Consider the following 25833-nt stretch of genomic DNA (forward strand, 5'->3'; position numbering starts at 1 on the left):
GCTCCTCTGATGCTGCTTGGCCTGCTGTGTTCATCCAGCTCTACACCTTGTTATCTTAGAATAGTCAGGTGATTATTTTCGACCAATGTGGACACAATGGGCTGAAGGCCCTATTTCTGTGTTGTAAACTCCTAACTAACATTGATTTTGAGATACTCCGAGATCCATATAAACTTTGTGGTACTGCTGATGCAGCAAGTATCTGAAGCTTCATTCCGACCACAATAATGATCAACGATGAACCCTCATTCCCATCCACACATTGTCAATTTCCAGTGAAGTAGGGAATTGTAACAACAGTTCCTCCTGACCACAGCATTGTAAACACACATTTACTCACTGCAGTTCAGACAGTTCCATTTCCTGAGTCAGTCATTATCAACATCTTTTAGATTAGATAATACACTAACTCCCAACTAATAGAGCGATGAAGAAATCTGGAAGCCCAAAGCAGAGCCAATAAACCTGAAAGCAATCAGCATCTAGAGAGAGAACATACATAGAGATCCAAATATGTACAGAAACAGGCTCTTCAGCCCAACATGTCTGTGCTGACCAATAAACTCCAAACTGCAGGAATCCCATTTACCTGCACTTGGTCCACAGCCTACCATGGCCTGGCATTTTAAGTGCTCATCCAGATGTTTCCTAGATGTTGCAAGAGAACAGTATGACAATGCAATGGCAGTAAGAGGTGTTTTGTCCTGTTATTTTTGAGGAGAGGTTTTAAGGCAGAGGATGCAGAGTTGCCTATTCAAACCCAATAAAGTAAGTACCTTGTGAGACCTTGTTTTTTTTTAAATTGGAAGAATAGAAGCAGGCTGAATGTGTGGGGTCAAGCTCCCACAGAACCAGGATTTTTAGTTTTAATTTTTTGATAGTAGTAGCAGTTGCTGGGTCTTGAAGCTGGATGGAAGCTACAGTGTGTCTGTCCCTGCTATTCTGTCTCTCAGAATTTTCTCCCAATTTTTTTTTCCTCCTGTACTGGAGAATTGCCTGTAAGATAAGCTATTTTACTAAACTTGCCTTTTGCCAAGGGTGTTTATGGATGTTACTGTATTGGAACAGTTCCTGTTTAGTTGTTAGATAATCTATTCGCCTGCTGAGTTTTCCACAGAGTTATTTTAATTCTTCTTTCTATTGTTGTATTTTAACAATCATGTATGAATAAAGTGTGTTTTGCTTCAAATCTGGTAATTTGACTAATCAAATTGCACCTGGAATGCAATGCCTAGCACTTATCTTTAAAATAAGAAAAAGTTAGGGTCTAGGTTATCTTCTGAATATATTTTGAGGGAGTTTGGTCTGGTCCATAACAATGGTCAATGTTTTGAGTAGAAAAAGCTATTTACTCCTAATGCCAATGCTGGCTCTTTGTAAGAACTATCCAATTAGTCCCAATACTCTGCTTTTTCCCTGTTGCTCAGTATTTTCCTTCCTTTTATGTTTATATCTATTCCCCTCTGAAAGTTACAATTCAATTTGTTTTTCATGCAGTGAATTTCCAATCACATCAACTCGACTGTACCAAACAACTTCTCATTTCCCACCTTGTTCTTTTGCCAGTTATCTTAAATAATTCATTGCCTTCCTCAAAAAGGATATCAATAAGAGAGAAAAAGGTTAAGACAGAGAAGAAAAATATTTAAAAGCATAAGCTAAAGAAAGACAGAGCGTAAAGTGTCAGTGATTTGATTATTGAGTGATGGATCAAATTATCACGATCAATCAACAGAAACAATAAAGAAATTTGAAACATTGAAGAGAAAAAGAAAGATATGTCTAATCGCGGGAGATTTAAGGGAAAGTTAGAACACGAGAGAGATGATTGTAATATTTAGTGATTTAATTGTTCTGTATTTCTGAGAGTCTGGTATCTGTGATTGATTGTTTAAGCCTAGGTGTAAACTTGGAACTAAAGTAAACAGACACCACAGAAGGTTCCAGAAGCAGAGATAGGTTAAGCACAGCTGCAGACAGTTTTGCAGAGATATTTTGAAAATCTTGTACATAACCCTGTTGCAAATGTATGAACTAGCAGTACCTCTGTATTACTCAGGGATAAATAAAATACTGGGGGCCCGTGATTTATAAACATCCAATTCACGAGCACTTGTATTTACATACGCATTCCATACAGGGGTGTCGTTTTAAACAACAGCTCCTTTATATTGTCCTGCATTGTGTTCCAACTTGTGTACAAATCAACTTGTGAATGGACTCAAGATCAGATCTTGTTTGAAACTCAAGGACTACCCATATGGCAATAATTTACATTAAAAAAATGCCAGTGTTCAGGCTGGAAGCAAAAGCAGGTTTGAAATTCGACTTGAAGGCACTGATAAAGTCTAAGAGATCCACCGCTTCAAACATAAAGCATAGAGAGTCATGAAGAGGCCACTGCCCTTCCACTTCACTGCGACTTTGTTCTGATGAGTGTTTCCCCCTCTCAGAATATCATCCTCCACTTGTCCCTAATTCCACCTCGCACATCTCTGCACTCCCCATGGGTCTCTCCCAACATCCTGCACAGTTTCCTCTGGAACGGATTAATCTAAGGTCAGTAAGTGGAAGGATTCAGACCACAGAAGGACATGGACAGGGGAGGGATCACAGTCTTCAGCCTTGCTCTTGGACCTTGTTGAGGCAATGGAGGCCAGAAGGAACAGGAGGTGACCTTTAATATTGAGCATGTTCTGCCATTCAGTGGGATCATGGTGGCTCTCTGACAGAGCTCAGGTTTATGCTTGACGACAGAGTAGGGACTGGCAGAGTGGGTACCGAATGAATATTTGTAAAGCAAATTGTGCAGTGGGCGGGATGACATTATTACTGGATCCAGTAATCCAGCGACCCAGGTAATATTCTGGGGACTAGCATTCGAATCAGCCATGGCAGATGGTGGAATTTGAATTCAATAAGAACCTGGAATTAAGGGTCTAACGATGACCATGAAGTGATTGTTGGAAAAACCTACCTGATTCACGAAAGTCCTTTGTCCTTGTTTATGTTTAAGGCTGCTAAATGCTTGATGAGTAAGGGAATCAAGGATTATGGGGAAAGGGCAGGGAAGTCATAGAGCTGTACAGCATGGAAGCAGATGCTTCAGTCCAACTTGTCCATGCTGACCAGTTATCCTAAATTAATCTAATCCCATTTGCCAGCATTTGGCCCACATCCCTGGACATGACGATCATCCATAGTTCTACTGAATGGCAAAGTAGGCTCAAGGGGCCGAATCGTCTACTCCTGTTCCTATTTCTTATGGCTTAAGAAATGTCTTTACCAGGCCAGAGTTACTTGTGATTCCAGACCCACAGAAATGTAGCTGAACCTTAATTGCCTCCTGAGCAATTAGGGATGAACAATGAATGCTGGCCTGTCCATTAATGGCTGTATCACATGAATGAATTAATCAAAGAACCCTTTAATTATTAGTTGCCATTAAAGAATGCAGCTATAAACTTCTCATGCACATCAAATACCAAGTCATTATCTGAGGTCTTAACGTATTTTACAGTGAAGCCACTTGTCAGAAAGGAATTCTTAATTCAAATGTTCAAACTATTCAATGGAAGTTTTATTTTGTGAAAATTGTTTTCTGAATTATCAAGAATAAGTGATATTTGTTGCAAACACACTCATTGAAATCATGGGAACAGGATTTTTTAAAAAGTTAATAGACTTATTAATACCTTGTGGGTTAATTTCAACAATAACAATTTGCATTTATATAAACCGCCTTTAAAATGGGTATAGGTCCCAGTTGGTTCCACAGGGGCATCATCAAGCTAAGTTTTGAAACTGAGACAGACATTAGGTCAAGTGACAAAAAAATTTAATGATAAAGATAGACTTTGAGAAGGAGAGACAGGTAGAAATATAGACAGGTCCAGACAGGAACTGCCAGATTCAGTATTTTAAATTTTAACATTTTAAGTGCTAAAAAAAAGTTCCAACTCAGATTATGGAACACTGGAACAGAATAGGCCATTTCGCCATCAATCCTGACCTGACTTTTTAGATCATGGCCAATCACCTCATTACTGCCAAAAACTTTTCTGCACTATCGAGGTATCCCTTAATGTCATTAACTCTCCAGAAACCCATCGATTTCATTCTTGACGATCTTCAATGATTGAACTTCCACAGCTCCTGGGGGTAGAGAATTCCAAAAGATTCACCACCCTCTGAGTGAAGAAATTCCAATGCAATGCAGCTTGACATGGTCCATACCTTGGGATTGTGTCCCTTGGTTCTGTAGTCACATCCTCTATGAAATTTGTAAGTAGCAATCAAATTAATTCTCATTCTTTGAATCTATAGAAGACACACCCAGTTTCCTCAATTTCTTCTCATAAGACAATCCTGCCATCTCAGGGATTAATCTGATGAACCTCTTTTACACACTCTCCATAACAAGTACATTCTTAGATAAAGAGATTAAACTGTTCACAGACCTCCACGTCATGTCCCACTAAGGCTCTGTACAACTGCAAGAAGCCATATTTTACTCCTGTACTCAAATCCCCTTGAAATTAATTCCTATGTGCCATTCCTCTTTCTAATTGCTTGGTGCTAGCTTCCAGTGCCTCATGGGTAAGAACATCCAGGTCCCTTTGGACAATGGAAATTCACAACCTTTCACAACTTCAGAAAAATTCTTTCTCTTTTCCCAAAGTGACTAACATCACAGATGTTCACATTATATTCAATCTACCAAGTTCTAACACATCCACTTTGATTGCCTCCTTACATTCTCCTCATAAATCAGGTTCTCACCCACTATAGCATTACCAGCAGATTTGTAAATATATTAAGTAGACCCAAATCCAAACATTTACACATATTGAACATTTGTGGACCTAACACTGACACTTTGGGGTACCCCAGTGGTAGTAGATTGCCATCCTGAGAATTATCTGTTTATTTCTACTCTTTGTTTTCTGTGTAGTAAACATTCTCAATCCAGACTAATATATTTCCCCAAGAAAGTAATTTAACTAAGATTCTTATGAGACTTATGAAAAGCTTTCTGAAAATCTAAGCACACATAGAGTCACAGAGCTGTACAGCACAGAAACAGACCCTTCAGTCCAACTCGACCAGATATCCTAAATAAATCCAACTCCATTTGCCAGCATTTGGCCCATATTCCTCTAAACTCTTCCTATTCATATACCTATTCAGATGCCTTTTAAATGCTGTAATTTTACCAGTGTCCATCACTTCCTCTGGCAGCTCGTTCCATTTACACTCCACCCTCTGTGAGAAAAAGTTGCCCCTTAGGTCCATTGTAAATCTTTTCCCTCTCACCTTAAACCTATGCCCTCTAGTTTTTGACTCCCCCACCCCAGGGAAATGTCCTTGTCTATTCACCCTATCAATGCCCCTCCTGATTTTATAAACTTCTATAAGGTCACCCATCAGCCTCTGATGCTTCGGGAAAAATAGCCCCAGACTATTCAGCGTCTCCCTATGGCTCAACCCATTCAACTGTGGCAACATCCTTGTAAATCTTTTCTGAATCCTTTCAAGTTTCACTACATCCTTCCTATGGCAGGGAGACAAGAATTGTACACAGTATTCCAAAAGTGGCCTAACCAACGTCCTGTACAGCTGCAACATGACCTCCCAATTCCTATACTCAATTCACTGACTAATAAAGGCAAGCATACCAAACGCCTTCTTCACTATCCTGTCTACCTGCAACTCTACTTTCAAGGAACGATGAAACTGTACTCCAAGGTCTCTTTGTTCAGCAACACTCCCCAGGACCTTAACATTAAGTGTATAAGTCCTGCCCTGATTTGCCTTTCCAAAATGCAGCACCTCACATTTATCTAAATTAAACTCCATCTGCCACTCTTCAGCCCATTGGCCCATCTGATCAACGTCTTGTTGTACACCAAGGTAACTTTCTTCACTGTCCACATGAACTGATCTCAATTTCTTAACTACAAATAACATCCTCAAATAAAATCCACAAGTTTGCTAAACACAACTCCCCTTTTGATATTTTTCTAATTGCCCGCTTCAGGGAAATTATTTCAAAACTCTAGAGAAGGTGGGACTTAACTTAGTTCTCCTGGCTGAGAGGTAGGGACACTACCACACGAGCCCCATTAAACAAACTGTGCCCATTTGTCCTATCAGGTCTTTCTCCTTTCCCTGACCAGGCACACTCTTCTCTCTTACATGTGCTAAAAACTGAATATAATTAAACTGCTGAAGATTGAATCAAGATCTTCCTGCAAAACAGTTCAGCAAAACTCCAGAATACCTGTGCTGCCTAACAATCTACCTTTGATCAATTATGGCTTACCTTGACAGGACACTTATGGGATCCCAGCAGTTTAAGGAACTGTCTTGTTTTAGGCAGCATTTAGTGCTTTTTCCCTCTAGGCTGGGAACCATGTTAGGCACAAGTGAACATATTTCACATGCAACCCTTAACTGCTGTCAAATTAGTTAACATCAGACTCCAGATGAGAAGCAAACAAACGTCTCACACACATCAGATACCGCGTCAATGTCTGAAGTTCTGTTTATTTTAAAGTGAAGGCACTTGTCAGGAAGGAGGGCTGCAATAAATCATCAAGTTAGTCTCTCACCTGGAACATCAAATCAGACCTTTTGACAAGATCAGTCATAAACTGTACACTACAAAATGCATAACTAGATCAGTAAGTGCTAAAACATTTCACTAAAAAAAAATCAGGTGTCAAGAAAATGTTTTGGTTCCTGGAGAATTTAAAAATCAAAAAATAGTGGAAATTTGCAGCGGAGGAAGAGACCAGCTGGATCATTGCATTTGTGCTGGCTGAAAAATAATGGCAAGCCTGTTGCATTTTTGGCCCATAGCCTTTTGCCCAACTCTTGATCTGTAGCCCTCTATGTTGCAGCATTTCAAATATATTTCCAAGTGCCTTTTAAAATGCATACAGGGTCTCTGCCTCTACCACCCTTCTTGACAGTGATTTCTGGGTGAAAATGTATCTCTTCAACTCCTCTCTAATCCTTCAACCAAGAACTTCAATGCACAGACAGGAGATTCTGCGGCAAGTGAGCATTAATCTAGGATAGTATGTTATTTTCCTGGTGCCAGGATTATGGATGTCTCAAAGCATTTGAAGCATATTGTTAAAAGGGGAGAATGAGAAGACAGAAGTAATTGTACACATTGGTAGGAATGATATAGTTAGGGAAGAGATTAAGGCTTTACAGAGCGAATATAAGAGGTTAGGTAGAAACTTAAAAAAGAGAACCTCAAAAGTGGTAATCTCTGGTTTACTCCCAGTGCCAAACTCAAATTAGGGCAAGAATACAAGAATAAAGGAGATAAATCAATGGCTGAAGAGGTGGTGTCATGTTCAGGGATTCAGGTTCTTGGATCATTGGGACCTGTTCTGGGGCAGAAAAGTCTTCTTCTAAAAGGGCAGCTTTCACTTGTACTGGAAAGGGTCCAATATCCTTGTGGGAAGATTTGCTAATTCTATTGAGAGAGATTGTAAACTATTGGAGAGAGGAGGTGGAGGGATCCTAAGTAGCAGAGTAAATGGAAAGATAGATGTTTTTGAATCTGAAAAAGAGCAGGTTAATTAGAAAAGAGAGACAAGACCAAGTCAGAGAACAAAGTAATTCTGAAGAATTAAACTGCATTTATTTCAATGCAAGGGGCCTTACAAGTAGGCAGATGAACTCGGGGCATGTTTGGGAACATGTGATTGGGACATCATAACTACGACAGAAACTTGGCTGAGAGATGGGCAGGACTGGCAGCTCAATGTTCTGGATTTCAGATGCTTTGGGAAGGATAGAAAGATAGACAAAAGAGGAGGGGGCGTGTGTTTTTGATTAAGGAAAACATTACTGATGTAACTAGAGAAGTTATTTCTGAAAAATTGTCCGGTGAAAATATATGAGTTGAAATTAGAAATAAGAAAGGATAATCACCTTATTGGGATTGTACTGTAGATAATGCTCCGACCCCACCCCAAACAGTTAGAGGGAAATTCAGAAAAAAATACATAGATATATATAGATATAGATATATAGATATACAGATATATAGATATACTCAGATATATGTAAGAATAATAATATGATTTTAATTTTCCAAACATTGACTGGGACTACCATGGTGTTAAGGGTTTGGATGATGAAGAATTGGTTAAATTTGTTCAAGAAAATTTTCTTTCTCAATATGGAAATGTTTCTACTAGATAAGGACATTCTCTTAGGTAATTAGGCAGGGCAAGTGACTGAAGTGATAATAGGGGAATACTTTAGGTCCAGTGATCATAATTCTATTTGTATTAAAATAGTTCTGGAAAAGGACAAGCCTTCCATCAAAGTTAAAGTCTTTAATCGAAGTAAAGCAATTTTGAATGGTAAGAGACAAGAACTTTCAAAAGTTAATTGGAACAGATTGTTCGCAGGTAAAGGACGTCTGATAAGTGGGAGGCTTTCCAAATTGTGGTAACAAGCATTCAGAGGCATTATGTTCCTGTTAGAGTGAAAGGCAAGGCTGTTAGGATTAGAGAACAATGGATGAATAAAGATATTGAGGTACAAAAACAGATCCATTCTGAGAAAAGGTCACCTTCTATGTGAACCCCGATTTCTCTTCACAGATGCTGCCAGACCTGCTGAGCTTTTCCAGCAACTTCTGGTTTTGTTTCTGATTTACAGCATCAGCAGTTCTTTTGATTTTTATTAAAGATATTGAGATTCTAGTCAAGAATTAAAACAAATTTTATATTGGATGTAAACAACCGGTTTCAAATGAATCTCTTGAACAGCGTTAAGAGTATGGGGGCTTTCTTAAGAGGGAGATCAGGAAGGCAAAGAGAGGATATGAGATACCTTGGCAAACAAGGTTAAATACAATCCAAAGAGATTCTACAAGTACATTAAGACTAAATGAACATAGAGAGAGAGAGAGAGACAGTAGGACCCATTAAAGATCAAAGATGTCGCCTTTGTGTTAAAGGAGATGAGAGAGATACTAAATGAATATTTCATACCAGTTTTTACTGTGGAGAAAGAAATGGAGACTAGAGAACTTGGGGAAATAAATATAGATGTTTTGAAAACAGTTCACAATACAGCAGAGGAAGCGCTAGAGGTCTTAGGAAATATAAAAATGGATGAATCGCTGGAACCTGATACAGTGTATCCCAGAATATTGTGGGAGGGTAGGGAGGAAAATACAGGGCCCATTACAGAAATATTAGTATCATTTATAAATACAGGTGAGGAGCCACACGACTGGAGAGTGGCTAATGTTGTACCTTTGGTTAAGAAGGAATGTGAGGAGAAGTCTCAGAACTATGGACCTGTTTGGTGGTGGGTAAGTTTTTGGAGGAGTTGCATTACTGGTCAAAGAGGATATCACAGCTGTGTTGAAGGAGGGCACTATGGAGGACTCGAGCAGTGAGGCAATATGGGCAGAGCTCAGAAATAGGAAGGGTGTGGTAACAATGTTGGGGCTGTACTACAGGCCTCCCAACAGTGAGCGTGAGATAGAGGTACAAATATGTAGACAGATTATGGAAAGATGTAGGAGCAACAGCGTGGTGGTGATGGGAGATTTTAATTTTCCCAACATTGACTGGGATTCACTTACTGTTAGGGGTTTAGATGGAGCAGAATTTGTAAGGAGCATCCAGGAGGGTTTTATAGACACTATGTAAATAGTCAAATTTGGGAAGGGGCCAAAATGGACCTGGTGTTGGGGAATGAGCCCGGCCAGGTGGTTGAAGTTTCAGTAGGGGATTACTTTGGGAATAGTGATCACAATTCCGTAAGTTTTAGAATAGTCATGGACAAAGACAAGAGTGGTCCTAAAGGAAGAGTGCTAAACTGGGGGAAGGCCAACTATAGCAAAATTCAGCAGGAGCTGGGGAATGTGGATTGGGAGCAGCTGTTTGAGGGTAAATCCACATTTGATATGTGGGAGGCTTTTAAAAAGAGGTTGATTAGAGTGCAGGACAGACATGTCCCTGTGAAAATGAAGGATAGAAAGGGCAAGATTAGGGAACCATGGATGACAGGTGAAATTGTGAGACTAGCAAAGAGGAAAAAGGAAGCATACATAAGGTCTAGGCGACTGAAAACAGACGAAGCTTTGGAAGAATATCGGGAAAGTGGACCAATCTGAAATCAGCAATTAGGAGTGCTAAAAGGGGTCATGAAATATCTTTAGCAAACAGGGTTAAGGAAAATTCCAAAGCCTTTTATTCGTACATAAGGAGCAAGAGGGTAACTAGAGAAAGGGTTGGCCCACTCAAGGACAAAAGAGGGAAGTTATATGAGGAGTCAGAGAAAATGAGTGAGATTCTTAATGAGTACTTTGCATTGGTATTCACCAAGGAGAGGGACATGACAGATGTTGAGGTTAGGGATAGATGTTTGATTACTCTAGGTCAAGTCGGCATAAGGAGGGGGGAAGTGTTGGGTATTCTAAAAGGCATTAAGGTGGACAAGTCCCCAGGTCTGGATGGGATCTATCCCGGATTACTGAGGGAGACGAGAGAGGAAATAGCTGGGGCCTTAACAGATATCTTTGCAGCATGGGTAAGGTCCCAGAGGACTGGAGAATTGCTAATGTTGTCCCCTTGTTTAAGAAGGGTAGCAAGGATAATCCAGGTAATTATAGACCGGTGAGCCTGACGTCAGTGGTGGGGAAGCTGCTGGAGAAGATACTGAGGGATAGGATATATTTACATTTGGAAGAAAATGGGCTTATTAGTGATAGGCAGCATGGTTTTGTGCAGTGAAGGTCATGTCTTACCAACTTGATAGAATTCTTTGAGGAAGTGACAAAGTTGATAGATGAAGGAAGGGCTGTAAATATCATATACATGGACTTCAGTAAGGCGTTTGATAAGGTTCCCCATGGTAGGCTGATGGAGAAAGTGAAGTCGCATGGGGTTCAGGGTGTACTAGCTAGATGGATAGAGAACTGGCTGGGCAACAGGAGACAGAGTTGTAGTGGAAGGGAGTTTCTCAAAATGGAGAACTGTGACCAGTGGTGTTCCACAGGGATCGTGTTGGGACCACTGTTGTTTGTGATATACATACATGATCTGGAGGAAGGTATAGATAGTCTGATTAGCAAGTTTGCAGATGACGCTAAGATTGGTGGAGTAGCAGATAGTGAAGGGGACTATCGGAGAATGCAGCAGAATATAGATAGATTGGAGAGTTGGGCGGAGAAATGGCAGATGGAGTTCAATCCAGGCAAATGTGAGGTGATGCATTTTGGAAGATCCAATTCAAGAGTGAACTATACGGTAAATGGAAAAGCCCTGGGGAAAATTGATGCACAGAGAGATCTGGGTGTTCAGGTCCATTGTACCCTGAAGGTGGCAACGCAGGTCAATAGAGTGGTCAAGAAGGCATACGGCATGCTTTCATTCATTGGACGGGGTATTGAGTACAAGAGTTGGCAGGTCATGTTACAGTTGTATAGGACTTTGGTTCGACCACATTTGGAATACTGCGTACAGTTCTGGTCGCCACATTACCAAAAGGATGTGGATGCTTTGGAGAGGGTGCAGAGGAGGTTCAACAGGATGTTGCCTGTTATGGAGGGCGCTAGCAATGAAGAGAGGTTGAGTAGATTAGGATTATTTACATTAGAAAGACAAAGGTTGAGGGGGGACCTGATTGAGGTCTACAAAATCATGAGAGGTATGGACAGGGTGGATAGCAAGAAGCTTTTTCCCAGAGAGGGGGACTCAATTACTAGGGGTCACAATTTCAAGGTGAGAGGGGAAAAGTTTAAGGGAGATATGCGTGGAAAGTTCTTTACGTAGAGGGTGGTGGGTGCCTGGAACACGTTGCCAGCGGAGGTGGTAGAGACGGGCACGATACCGTCATTTAAGATGTATCTAGACAGATACATGAATGGACAGGGAGCAGAGGGATACAGATCCTTGGAAAATAGGCAATAGGTTTAGATAGAGGATCTGGATCAGCGCAGGCTTGGAGGGCCGAAGGGCCTGTTCCTGTGCTGTAATTTTCTTTGTCCTTTGTTCTTTCTCAGATTTATACACATTTGGAGAGGCAAGGAATGATTAGGGATGGTCAGCATGGTTTTGTGCAAGGGAACTCATGTCTTACAAACTTGATTGAGTTATTTGAGGAAGTATCCAAGAAGATTGATGAGCTTTTGACAGGATTCCACGTGGTACACTAATTAGTAAAGTAAGATCACAAAGGATTCATGGTGAGCTTGCTAGTTGGATACAAAATTGGCTGCACAGTAGGAGACAGAGAGTGATGGTGGAGCATTTTTTTTTTGGAGTGGAGACTTGTTACCACAGGACTTGGTGCTGGGTCTACTTTTGTGTGTCATTCATATAAATGACCTAGATGAGAATACAGAAGGCATGGTTTCTAAGTTGCAGATGACACCAAAATTGGAGGTATAGAGCACAGTGAGGAAGGTTATATGAGATTACAAAGAAATCTTGATCAATTGGGGAAATAGTCTGAGGAGTGGCAGATGGAGTTTAATTTGGATAAATGCGTGGTATTGCATTTCACTAAAACAAACAAGGCAGGACTTATACAATTAAAAGTAGAGCCTTGGGAAGTGTTGCAGAATAGAGAGACCTAGGAGTTCAGAAATGTAATTCTTTAAAGTTTGCATCAGATGTAGACAGCGTGAATTAGAAGGCATTTAGCATATTTACATTCATTGCTCAGACCTTTGAGTATAGGAGTTGGGACGTCATGTTGAGGATGTAAAGGATATTGGTGAGGCCTCTTGTAGAGTACTGTATCCAGTTCTGATCACTCTGTTATAGGAAGGATATTATTAGGCGGGAGGGGGTTCAGAAGAGATTTGGCTGGATGTTGCCGCGTATGGAAGATTTGAGTTTTAAGGACAGGCTGAGACTTTTTTTTCAATGGTCTGTAGGAGGTTAAGGGGTGACCTTATAGAAGTTTATAAAATCTTGAGGGGTAGAGATAGGTGTCTTCCTTAAGATGGGAGATTTCAAGACTAGGGGGCATATTTTTAAGGTGAGAGGAGAAGGTCTTAAAAAGGCAATATTTTTACATAGAGAGTGGTTCCTTTGTGGAATGAACTGCCTGAGGAAGTGGTGAATGTGGGTGTAGTTACAATGTTTAAAAGACATTTAGATAAGTACTTGAATAAGAAATATTTGGAGGGATGTGGACCAAGCACAGGCGGGTGGGATTAGTTTAGTTTGGAATTATGGTTGGCATGGACTGGTTGGACCAAAACGTCTAATTCCATGCTGTACCACTATATGACTCTACAACTTTAAATCAATGCACCCTTGTTATTGACTTTGTTCCTTCCTATCTATTCTCTCCAGGCCCCTCATAATTTTATACATTTCAGTTAGCCTTCCCTCAACCTCCTCTGATCTAAAGGAAACAATCCAAGCTTGTACAACCTTTTCTTTTAGTTCAAATTCTCCAGTCCATGCTGGACCCCCTCAAGTGAGAGGTCTTACTGCATCTCCCTGACAGTGATGGCACAGCTAGTTAACAGCTTGTCCCCTTGTTCGACCAAATGGTGTCCCTTTGTTCTGCTCTGTTTCTTGCAATGCAGTTCTGATGAGTACAAAGTGAAAGACATCATCTGCTTGCCTCCTTTCAGAAATGTTCACTAATAAATCAGGTCAGAAATCAAATGACACCAGGTTATAGTCCAACAGGTTTAGTTGAAATCACAAGCTTTCAGACTGCGAAGGAGCAGCTCTCCGAAAGCTTGTGATTTCAAATAAACCTGTTGGACTGTAACCTGGTGTCGTGTGACTTCTGACCTTGTCCACCCCAGTCCCACACCAGCACCTCCATATTATCACTAATAAATCTAACAGCCAATTTAAAATAGACTTCTTTACCTAGAAATTGATTAGAAGGTGGAACTTGCCACCATAGGAAGTAATTGCAATGAGTTACAACAGTATGTTTAGCACAAGTTTGATAAATTCATGAAGGTAATAGAACGAAATGCTGATGGGATGAGATGAATGGACAAGGGTGGTAGAGGCTTGTGTGGGGCATTAATATTAGCACAGATCAGTTCATAGTTTTCATTGCAGAAGTGATGACAATATTCACTACAAAGCTTTGGGAAGGATAAGCAGACCATATGCAATGAAGCCAATTCATCAACAGTTCTTACATTACAGAGAAAAATTATGGTTTGATGTTCTCCCTGAATCCAAACAGCTCAAAGAGGAGGATTTTTATTACAGCAAGTAACTAGAGCTGCTCTGTGGACAGATGTTAAATGGGTCAATCCATATATCTTCCTCCCTCATGCCTTACTTGCAGATTCACGAACTACATTTCTCTTGGATTCAAATTCTCCTCCAGCCTTGTTACTACCATGAATGAACTCCACACTCCTGAATACAATTGCATTTGTGGAGTTTACCATTGTCTAGCACTATCCAACTTTTTGAGTGCAGAAGATGGCCATTGTTTAAAATTTAAATATCACCAAACTAGTAAGTTCTGCGCAGCTGGGGTGTAAAAACATGTCACTGATGTGATTTAGCAAACCACCTCAGCTATTCCATAAAGTTCTAGTGACAATGCAACCTGTACCAGATCTTTCAATTTGACTAACATGATCTCCTTTATATTGTTAACTGATTGATGTGGCACAATTCTCATTGATCAAAAAGTCAGAGCAAATATTAATAATCAACACCTACCATTCAGGATTGCCAGGGCAACACATTGAAAAATGTTACATTCATTCCACTAACTCATGAATATCAGAGAAAACATAGAATTTAAAACATAGATCGGGCCCACGCCAGGCAACAAGGACATATCAAACCAAACCACACATTCCAACTCTTAGTCCATATCCATGTCACCACAGTACCTGTATATGCAAACACTTTTTAATTCCATAAGGATGCTCATTTACATTTGTTAGAATTATCACAGATTCGTTCACACAACCCTGGAAATGGAAGGTAAATATTCAAGCTTTGTGCCTCCTTCCATTACCCAGGAGACTGGGGAGCTTATAGTTTTTCATTACTTTCTCTGTGACACTACCTCAACCAATCAGAGTCAACTTGTCAGGCGGTCCTTTCCTAGTTTAGGTTAACATTTTCAGATCATTTACAATTTGGTATTCTTGCATTTGTCCTCGCCTCAGCAACATGAGTCTTTTTCAGCAATATCCGAGTTCTGTTCTGTTCAGTAATGTGGGAGTGTTATTGAGAGAGTAATCCAGAGGCCTGACACTGTTTTAAACAAAACTTTTTGTTTAAAACAGTGTCAGGCCTCTGGATTACTCTTTAACTCTAAACAAACAAATATTACTCCAAACAAACAAACATTACTCCAAACAAATAAACATTTTTTTACCAGAAATGGGCTAATTTATCAATTCTGACAAGTTTCATGGAGGATTTCTCTCTGCAAAGCTAAGGAAGTTTTCATGCCTATCTTCCTAAACTCATCTGATTACCAATGGCCATGCCCCTATGGTATGCACTCACCCTCCCTCTGTATTCTCTCACTTGCCGCAGGTGGAGGTATCAGTGACATGGAGGACCTCCCAGGATTCCCGGTGCCGATGCCACCTTTAAAGGCCAGCTGCATGTCTAATCAAATGCTGGCAGTGCATAGCTGCACAGTTCCGGTCAATTGTCCCAGACGTGTTCGACAGAGGGAGATTGGCACCCTGCTTTGCCAATGGGAATCTGGAGGTCTTGGTGGATGGGAGGGGTGAATATGGTTACTGCCTATGGACTGTGCCATGAGATGATTTGATTTGATTTATTATTGTCAGATGTACCAAGATAGAGTGAAAAGTATTGTATTCTGTGCTGTCCAGGCAAATCATACCTTGCACAAGACAAGAGAGTAATAGAACTGAATGCAGAATATAGTGTTACAGCTGCACGGAAAATACAGAGATAGATCAGCTCTAGTATATATGATGTTATTGATGATTGATCAGTGTCTAAGACAGAGGACTGGAGAAGTGAGAGGGTTATCTGAAGTTTCCAGGTCACTGCTCCGACTTTAATGTCAGGAGACATTGCTGACTAGTTTCTATCCAGTAGGTGGGAGAATGGGAAACTAAACATCAATGAAGTCAGTTAATGCAATAACGAGAATGTAAATGTAGGCAAATAGGACTCTTGACACTCATTGACAAGGATCTCATCTTATTGTTCAACACTGATTGGAATATGCAAATTTTCGCTCTCAGTGTCAAGGACCTCCTTACAGCTGATCTCACGTTACCATCCTAATTTTCTTCGCAGTTCCCACATTGCTCAGTGGTGGGAACATTCCAGCCCTAGGCTCATGCTCTTGGGACTTGGGTTCAAATCCCACCAGTGCAACAGGTGAAATATAAAATTCAGTTAATAAATCTGGAACACAAAAATCTAGTCTCAGAAATAAATAGCACATATGAACGATTGGTTGCCACACTCTAGGAAGGATGTTGCCAGGATCAGAGAGCATTAGCTATAAGGAGTGGTTGGGCATACTTCGACTGGAGGCTGAGGGGACATCTGACAGAATTATATAAAATTGAGGGTCATGGATAGAGTGGATAGTCACAGTCTCTTTCCCAGGATGGAAGTGTCAAATATGAGGGGCCATAGGTTCATATATGTCTGGACTTTTGCAACCCACATGTGTACACAAAGAACATAGAAGCTAATGTGGATTATAGTATATAGCAGGATTTATTTGGCTGCATTAAACTTCAGTAAAAAAAAAGGTTAAAGGGAGGTTCACTGGTTGCGGCTTGCTGTCTGCTCTGACTGTAGATCCAAAGATTTTGCTTTCAGCTGAGGCCAGTTCAAAACTGGAGCTGATGTTCTCTTCCTGTCTGAAAACACTGTTGTGAAAATGACATCTTTGTTTAAATGTTCTGTCTCCTATGGCAATAGAGACACAGTCAAAATTAGACGACAGAGCATCACTTTTTGGAAAGGAACAGTGAGAGCTGGGTTAGGGTTCAGGTTAGAGTTAGGAGCTGCTTTCTCCACTCTGAGTCTAGTTATTTCATTTCTTCAGCAAGGACATGCTTCAGAACACACAAAGCTTGTCTGGTCACATGAAAGCAAAATACTGTGGATGCTGGAAATCTGAAATAAAAACGGAAGGTGATGGGGCATCTTAACAGGTCTGGAACCTGTGGAGAGAAAAACCGAGTTAACGTTTCGAATCAATATGACTCTTACTGGAGTTGAAATTTTAACTCTGTTTCTCTTTTCACGGATACCATCAGACCTGCTGAGTTTCTCCAGAACTTTCTGTTTTCATTGTCTGGTCATATGACTTCTCTCTCTACTGTTGGGGAAGGGAGGAGTCTCACAGCAGATATGAGATATATCTTTAAGAGATTTATTGTGATATCATATCATGGCATGTGATTTAATTATATTTGATGGAGTTTAAGCTAGAGAAATGTGAGGTGCTGCATTTTGGAAAGGCATAACAGGGCATGACTTCTACACTTAATGGTAAGGTCCTGGGGAGTGTTGCTGAACAAAGAAACATAAGAACAACAAGAACCAGGAGCAGGAGTGGGCTATCTAGCATTTCAAGCCCGCTCACAATTCAATAAGATCATGGTTGACGGGTTCATGGCCTCAGCTCTATTGATCCACCATTTCACCATAATTCTTAATTCCTTCACAATTCAAGCATTTATCTATCTTAGCTTTCAAAACATTCAATAAGGAAACCTCAGCTACTTCACTGGGCAGGGGATTCCACAGACTCACAACCCTTTGGGTGAAGAAGTTCCTCCTCAATTCAGTCCTAAATCTGCTCCCCCTAATTTTGAGGCTGTGCCCTCTTGTTCTAGTTTCACCACCAGTGGAAACAACCTCCCTGCTTCTATCTTGTCTATTCCCTTCATAACTTTATATGTTTCTAGAAGATCCCCCCTCATTCTTCTAAATTCTCTCCTCATAAGCCAACTCTGCAGTCAGCCTAGTTAATCTCCTCTGCACCCCCTCCAGTGCTAGTATATCCGTTCTCAAGTAAGGAGACCAAAACTGCACACAGTACTCCAGGTGTGGCCTCACCAGGACTCTATACAGCTGCAGCATAGCCTCCCTGTTTTTAAACTCCATCCCTTGAGCAATGGCAGACAAAATTCCATTTGCCTTTTTAATCACCTGCTGCACCTGCAATCCTACTTTTAGCGGTTCATGCACAAGGACACCCAGGTCCCTCTCCACAGCAGCGTGCTGCTATATTTTACCATTCAAGTAATAGTCCTTTTTACTGTTATTCCTATCAAATGGATGAATTCACATTTATCAATATTGTACTCTATCTGCCAGACCTTTGCCCACTCACTTGAACTATCGATAGCCCTCTGCAAACTTTCAGAGTCCTCTGCACACTTTTCTCTACCACTCATCTTAGTGTCATCCGCAAACTTTGACACACTACATGTGGTCCCCAACTCCAATCATCTATGTAAATTATAAACAATTGCAGTCCCAACACTGATTCCTGAGGCACACCACTAGCCACTGATCACCAACCAGAAAAGCACTCATTTATCCCCACTCTTTGCTTCCTGTTCATTAACCAATCCTCTATCCATGCTAATATATTGTCTGTAACACCGTGCACCTTTATCTTATGCAGCAGCCTTTTGTGCGGAACCTTGTTGAATGTCTTTTGGAGATCCAGATAAACCACATCTATTGGGTTCCCATTATCCACCGCGCTCATAATGTCTTCATAGAATTCCAGTAAATTAGTTAAACATGACCTGCCCTTCATGAACCCATGCTGTCTCTGCCCAATGGGACCATTCCTTTCTAGGTATCTTGCTATTTCTTCCTTGATGATAGATTCAAGCATTTTGCCCACTACAGAAGTTAAGCTAACCAACGTATAATTCTCCATCTTTTATTGACCTCCTGTTTTGAATGGTGGTGTCACATTTGCTGTTTAACAATCTGCTGGAACTGCCCCAGAGTCCAGCGAATTTTGGAAAATTACCGCGAGCGCATTTACTATTTCTCCCGCCATCTCTTTTAGTAACCTGGGATACATTCCATCGGGGCCAGGAGACTTGTCTACCTTTAGCTCCATTAGCTTGCCCAATACTATCTCTTTCATGATAATGATCGTTTCTAGGTCCTCACCTACCTTAGTCTCCTTGTCATCAATTACTGGCATGTTATTTGTGTCCTCCACTGCAAAGACTGACACAGAATACCTGTTCAATGCCTCAGCTATTTCCTCATTTCCCATTATTAAATCCCCTTTCTCACCCTCTATAGAACCAATGTTTACTTTAGGCATGCTTTTTAGTTTTATATATTTGTAGAAACTTTTCCTATGTGTCTTTATATTCTGAGCTAGGTTACTCTCATAATCTATTTTACTTTTCTTCATAGCTTTTTTTGTGGCTTTCTGTTGACCTTTAAAGTTTTCCAAATCTTCTAGTTTTCCAATTGTATTTGCCACTTTGTATGCATTATCTTTCAATTTTGTAGTCTCCCTTATTTCCTTCGACATATGTAGCTGATTACCCCTTTCCCTAAAGTCCTTCCTTTTTACCGGTATATATTTTTGCTGAGCACTTTGAAAAATTGCTTTGAAAGTCCTGCAGTGTTCCTCAACTGTCTCAGCATAAAGTCTTTGCTTCCAGTCTACTTTAGCCAGCTCTCCCTCATCCTATTGTAGTTTTCTTTGTTTAAGCACAGGACCCTGATATTGGATTTTATCTTCTCACTTTCCATATGTATTCGAAATTCAACCATACTGTGATCACTCTTTCCAAGAGGATCCCTAACTATGAGATCATTAATTATTCTTGTTTCATTACACAGGACCCGATTTAGGATAGCTTTCTCCCTCATCAGTTCCATCACATACTGGTTAGGAAAACTACCGCGGATGCATTCAACGAACTCCCCCTCAACATTGCCTTGACTGACCTGGTTTGACCCTGCGCACATGCTAACCTGCTGCTTTTTTTTTCTATTTACCATTATACTTCCTGTCGTTTATTCCTTCCCTTCAACCCCGCCAATTCACTAGTTGAAAGTTCTAGAGACCAGCCTATTTATCCTTTTCGCTAGAACACTGGTTCCTGCTCAATTCAGGCAGAGACTCTCCCAATGATACAGATCCCTCCTGTAATAATACTTATGCCAATGCCCCATGAAATGCAACCTCTCTTTCCCACACCACTGCTTTAGCCATGTGTTTACTTCCCTAATATTCTTATCCCTAAGCCAATTTACACGTGGCTCAGGTAGTAATCTGGAGATTATAACCTTTGATGACTTGTTCCTTAATTTCGTTCCTAGTACTTGATAATCTCCAAACAGGTCTGCCTTCCTAGTCTTGTCTATGTTGTTTGTCCCAGTATGGATAACAACAACTGGATCCTCACCCTCCATCTCCAATTTACTGTCAAGCCGGTCAGAGATGTCCCTCACCCTGGCACCAGTCAGGCAACACACCATGCGGGACTCTCGATCTGCTTACAAAGGATACTCTCAATCCTCCTAATTACTGAGACCCCTACAACCACTACTTGACATTTTGCTCCCCCTCCTTGAATGGCTTCCCATGCCATGGTGCAGTGGTCAGTTGGCTTATCCTCCCTGCAGACCTTTTCCTCATCGACACAGGGAGCAAGTACCTCGTACGTGTTGGACAAGGTCAACAGCCAAGGCTCCCCTGTTCCTGACTGCAGAATCCCTCTACCTGCCTCACTTACAGTCACACCCTGCTGTCCCTGATCACTAACTGAATTTGAAGTACGTAATCTACCAGGTGTGACTGTCTCCTGAAATACAGTGTCCAGGTACTTCTCCCCCTCCCGGATGTGCCGCAGTGTCTGAGGCTCCAATTCCAGCTCATCAACTCTGAGCCAAAGATCCTCGAGCAACCAGCATTTGCTGCAGATGTGATCACTGCATTTTGCAATGGGATCAGCCAGCTTCCACATCATACAGCTACAACACATTATCTGTCCAGCCATCTCGACTTGGTTAATCATTTTATTCATTTATATAAATTTATTAATGAGTTTATTAATTTTTTTTGCTGTGTTCTTTTTCAAAATTAGTGCAGATTTCCTACCAGCCAATCAGGTCATAGCTTTCCTATGTCATCACTCCAGTTAATTTTTTGCAGCTACAATATGCCCTGAGCTTAGTTAGTTTTATACTCACTCTGTGCCGCTGCTCCTCCCTCCAACTGCTCCCTGCAGACTAGGTCACGATCCCTGAGCTCAGTTAGTTTTATACTTACTCTGTGCTGCTGTTCTGCCCTCCAACTGCTCCCTGCAGACCTTTGGGTGCAGGTTCATAGTTCCTTGAAAGTGGAGGCACAGGTAAATGGGATAGTGAAGAAAACATTTGGTATGCTTGCCTTTATTGGTCAGTGCATTGAGTATAGGAGTTGGGAGGTCACGTTGCAGCTATACAGGACATTGGTTAGGTGATTATTGGAATACTGCATTTAATTCTGGTCTCCCTCCTATCGGAAAGATGTTGTGAGACTTGAAAGGGTTCAGAAAAGGTTTACAAAGATGTTGCCAGGATTGGGGGATTTGAGCTATATGGAGAGGTTGAATAGGCTGGGACTATTTTCCCTGCAGTGTCGGAGGCTGAGGGGGTGACCTTATAGAGGTTTATAAAACCATGAAGGACATGGGTAGGATAAATAGCCAAGGTCTTTTCCCCAGGGAGTGGGAGTCCAAAACTAGAGGGCATAGGCTTAAGGTGAGAGGGGAAAGATTTAAAAAGAACCTAAGGGGCTACTTTTTCAAGCAGAGGATGGTGCATGTATGGAATAAGGAAGTGGTAGAGGCTGGTACAATTACACTGTTTAAAAGACATCTGGATGGGTAAATGAATAGGAAGAGTTTAGAGGGATGTGAGCCAGATGCTGGCAAATGGGACGAGATTAATTTAGGATATTTGGTCGGCATGGACAAGTTGGACTGAAGGGTTTGTTTCTGCACTGTATATCTAAAGGACTCCAAGACTTTTTATAGAAGTCTCACTCTCCATTTTACTGAGTCCTCTTGCAGCATGACATGCTGAGGGAACTGTACTATTGTTAATCAAATTGTTCAGCTTGAGCCCAGACATGCAAGTGCCTGTGGTGCAACTGTGTTTATGCAGATAGCAGATGCTATAATTAATGTTCATTGAATTCTTCTGTACTAAAGGAACTACATTAGATCTGTACATTCTTGGGGCTATATTTTGTATCGTATCATTATCATGAGGATGATCACTGCAGAGAATCCAAACGACGCTCTTGTTTGTATATTCCAAAAGACAGCTTGATTAATTCATGTCTGATTTGCCATTATCTCATCACTCATGTTGACTTAATGTCCTATTTACCAACAGTTGAATCTTGGGTGTTCATCTTGAAATCATGTTAATGACACGGAAGGGGAATCTTTCATATTCCTCGGGGTTTGATTTCTCTGGTGGGGTCTCTGCAAACCCACAGGCTGATGTGGAATGTAGACTGCACAGTAATGTAAATGGAGGTAGCTGGCTTAATGCTATTGTTTCAGCTGTATCACTGTGTGAGGGTTTGAAATGAAAAGCACCATATGCAGCATCCACTATAATGATGCCATCTGGACTTGTGGGAGAACAGATCAGGATCTTGGAGAAGATCCAGCTCATAGTCTCCATAACAATGTCTATTATATCTCCTGTAAACTGTAACTGTTGCATCTCACAGTCAATATGTCCATATACCTTTAAGACACACATCTGTCATGCGAATATAACCTGTAACTAGTTGATACCATGGAACAAACTACTTCTGAGGAAGTGTCACCGGACCCGAAACGTTAACTTTGTTTTCTCCTCCACAGATGCTGCCAGACCTGCTGAGCTTTTCCAGCAACTTTGTTTTTGTTCCTAATTTACAGCATCTGCAGTTCTTCTTGTTCAATACAAGAGTTAAACTGCTGATTCAATTTCACTCGACCACAACTGAGCAAACACGCCCTGTACATTCCTACAGTTAAAGCAGGTTGTGGCATTAAAACAGTCTCATGGGGAGCTGGAAACTAGGTTTAAATAACAGAAGCCCTACAGTGCAGGCAGAGGTCATTTGGCCCATCAAGTCTGAACCGATCCTCTGGAGGGCATACCATCCAGACCCAGCCTCCTACTCTATCCCAGTAAACCAACATTTTTACCATGGCCAATCCACCTAACTTGTATGTCTTTGGTCTGTGGGGGGAAACTGAAACACCCGGAGGAAACCCACGCAGTCACAGGAAGAACGTGCAAACTCCACACAGACAGGCACCCGAGGGTGGAATCAAACCTGGGTCAATGGCATTGTGAAGCAGCAGTGATAGCCAGTGAGTCACCATTTAGTTGCACCTTCAACAATTTCCAGTCACCTTCTTCAGCTGGTTGTTTTAAAAGTTTGTTCTTAAAAGTTCAAGTTCCCAATCAATGGATTCAAAATCACCGTTTGATATATGCACTTCTTCATGATGGTTCTACTGAGCAGTTGCTTACAGATTCAAAGATATCAAGAGACATTGCAGGAAGCAGTGGTCGGAAGGTCAAACAGCAGCTATCTGAGGTTCGTAATTAATCCGAGGTCTGTGCCCTCATCCACTTTCACACATTTCTCTTCTCCCTTGAGTGAAATCTTATATTTTCCAGTCAAATGTCAAGCTCTTAAGCCAGCTCCCTTCTGTAGTTCCAATCTCTGCGAATTTAAGAAATCTATTCACTGCATGGAAGAATGCCCTTTGTTGGTCATTGAATGTGATGTTGATGAATCAATATGTTGTGGGAAATAGAAGTTGTGCTTGCTCTTGAGAAAATTGAGCAGATGGCATTATATATTTTTGACGTGAATGACTGATACAATCTCAACACAATTCCATAAAATAGCACGGCCAAAAGCATTTGTTATTTAAAAGGAACGTAGAATTGATGTGAACAAAAATAAAGTTGCTGGAAAAGCTCAGCAGGTCTGGCAGCATCTGTGAAGAAAAAATCAGAGTGAACGTTTTGGGTCTGGAATTTAGTTCTGAGGAAGGGTCACCGGACCCGAAACGTTAACTCTGTTTTTTCCTTCACAGATGCTACCAGACCTGCCGAGCTTTTCCAGCAACTTCTGTTTTTGTTCCTGATTTACAGCATCCGCAGTTCTTTCAGTTTTTATGTAGAATTGTTGTGAATGTCTTAGCATTGCCCAAGCAGTCTGACATTATCAATATGAATAGCCAAAAAGAAAACAAACATAAAAACTACACTAATATGAAACAAAGAACTGCAGATGCTGGAAATCTGAAACAAAAATTGAAATTGCTGGAGAAACTCAGCAGGTCTGGCAGCATCTGTGAAGAAAGAAATAGAGTTAATGTTTTGAGGCAAGTGACCCTTCATCAGAACTGGACTCAAAACGTTGACTTTGTTTTCCCTCCACAGATGCTGCCAGACCTGCCGAGTTTCTCCAGCAATTTCTGTTTTTTTAATCAAATGTTAAAATGAATAAAGAACGGTGGATGCTGGAAACCTGAAACAAGAACAGAAATTATTGGAGAAACTCAGCAGGTCTGGCAGTATCTGTGGAGTGAAATCAAAGTCAACATTTTGAGTCCATTTCCAATGAAGGGTCACCGAACCTGGAACGTTAACTCTGTTTCTCTGTCCACAGATCATGCTAGACCTACTGGGTTTCTCCAGCAATTTCTGTTTTTGGCTGAGAAAAAGGGGAGGCAATGGACCAGTGGTATTAATGCTGCACTGTTAATCCAGATACCCAGGTATTGTTCTGGGGATTTGGGTTCAAATTCCTCCAGGGATTAAAGGTACATTAAAAGTGCTATTTGAAATCGATAAAAATCTGGAATTAAGAGTCTAATGATGACCGTGAATCCATTGTCGATCATTGGGAAAAACCCATCTGGTTTACAAATGTCCTTTAGGGAAGGAAACTACCATCCTTACCTGGTCTCACCTACATGTGACTCCAGGCCCACAGCAATGTGGCTAACTCTTAACTGCCCGCTGGGCAATTAGGGATGGGCAATAATGCTGGCTTGGCCAGTGATGTCCACATCCTATAAATGAATTTTTAAAAAAATGTCTTGCTTAAGCTGAGCACAGCTGATGCATTAGAATGAAACCATGTCCAATATTATTTATGTACCTTCCTAAGTCTTCATAACCTGCTGCAGTGGTCCTCCAATGTCCTATGATTCCCCAAATCTCTGAAACTCTCGTTCACAGTGTAGATACTAGAAGAGACTGCATTATGCCAGGATGGTACACATACCTTTCACACCTTGGAATGTGGAATTTGGGATGTTCTAATCTCGCCATAGAGACAGTGTACTTAGGACTCTCCACAGAATTAGACTGCTGATCCTTATTTTCAAATCCCTCCATGGCTTCAGTTCTCCTCCCTATCACTGGAAACCCACCCCCCACGCCCCCAACCCAACCAGACACATTCACATTTCCCTTTGCTCCTTCCTTAGTTGCTGTATCTTCAGATAACTACTCCTTGAGCTCCTGCTAACCACTCCACATCTCTACCTGCCTCTTAAGATAGCCTTAAAAAATGTAGCCCTTTTGCCATCACCCTTAATACCTCCCTGTGTGGCTTGGTGTTTAATTTTATTTTGGTAGTACTGCTGTGAAATACCTGGGGCGTTTAGTACATTAAAGGTGCTATGTAAATGCAGGTTATGGTTCGCTGGAACCCCTTGAGGAAAGTTGGTCATGTTGTCTTTGCTTTGGTGAATAATGTTGCTGGACTTTGAAAAAAATATATTTACTTCATGCTAATTTTAGT

At 41.0% G+C, this 25833-nt stretch overlaps 1 protein-coding gene across 1 annotated transcript in view; it reads left to right on the top strand.

Annotated features, from left to right (window-relative positions):
- Positions 1-25833, top strand: part of LOC109933504 (VPS10 domain-containing receptor SorCS1-like) — a 998692-nt gene that overhangs the window by 931865 nt on the left and 40994 nt on the right. The window lies entirely within an intron of this gene.

This window comes from Rhincodon typus, chromosome 20, assembly GCF_021869965.1.
Source record: "Rhincodon typus isolate 14 chromosome 20, sRhiTyp1.1, whole genome shotgun sequence".
Classification (NCBI taxonomy): domain Eukaryota; kingdom Metazoa; phylum Chordata; class Chondrichthyes; order Orectolobiformes; family Rhincodontidae; genus Rhincodon; species Rhincodon typus.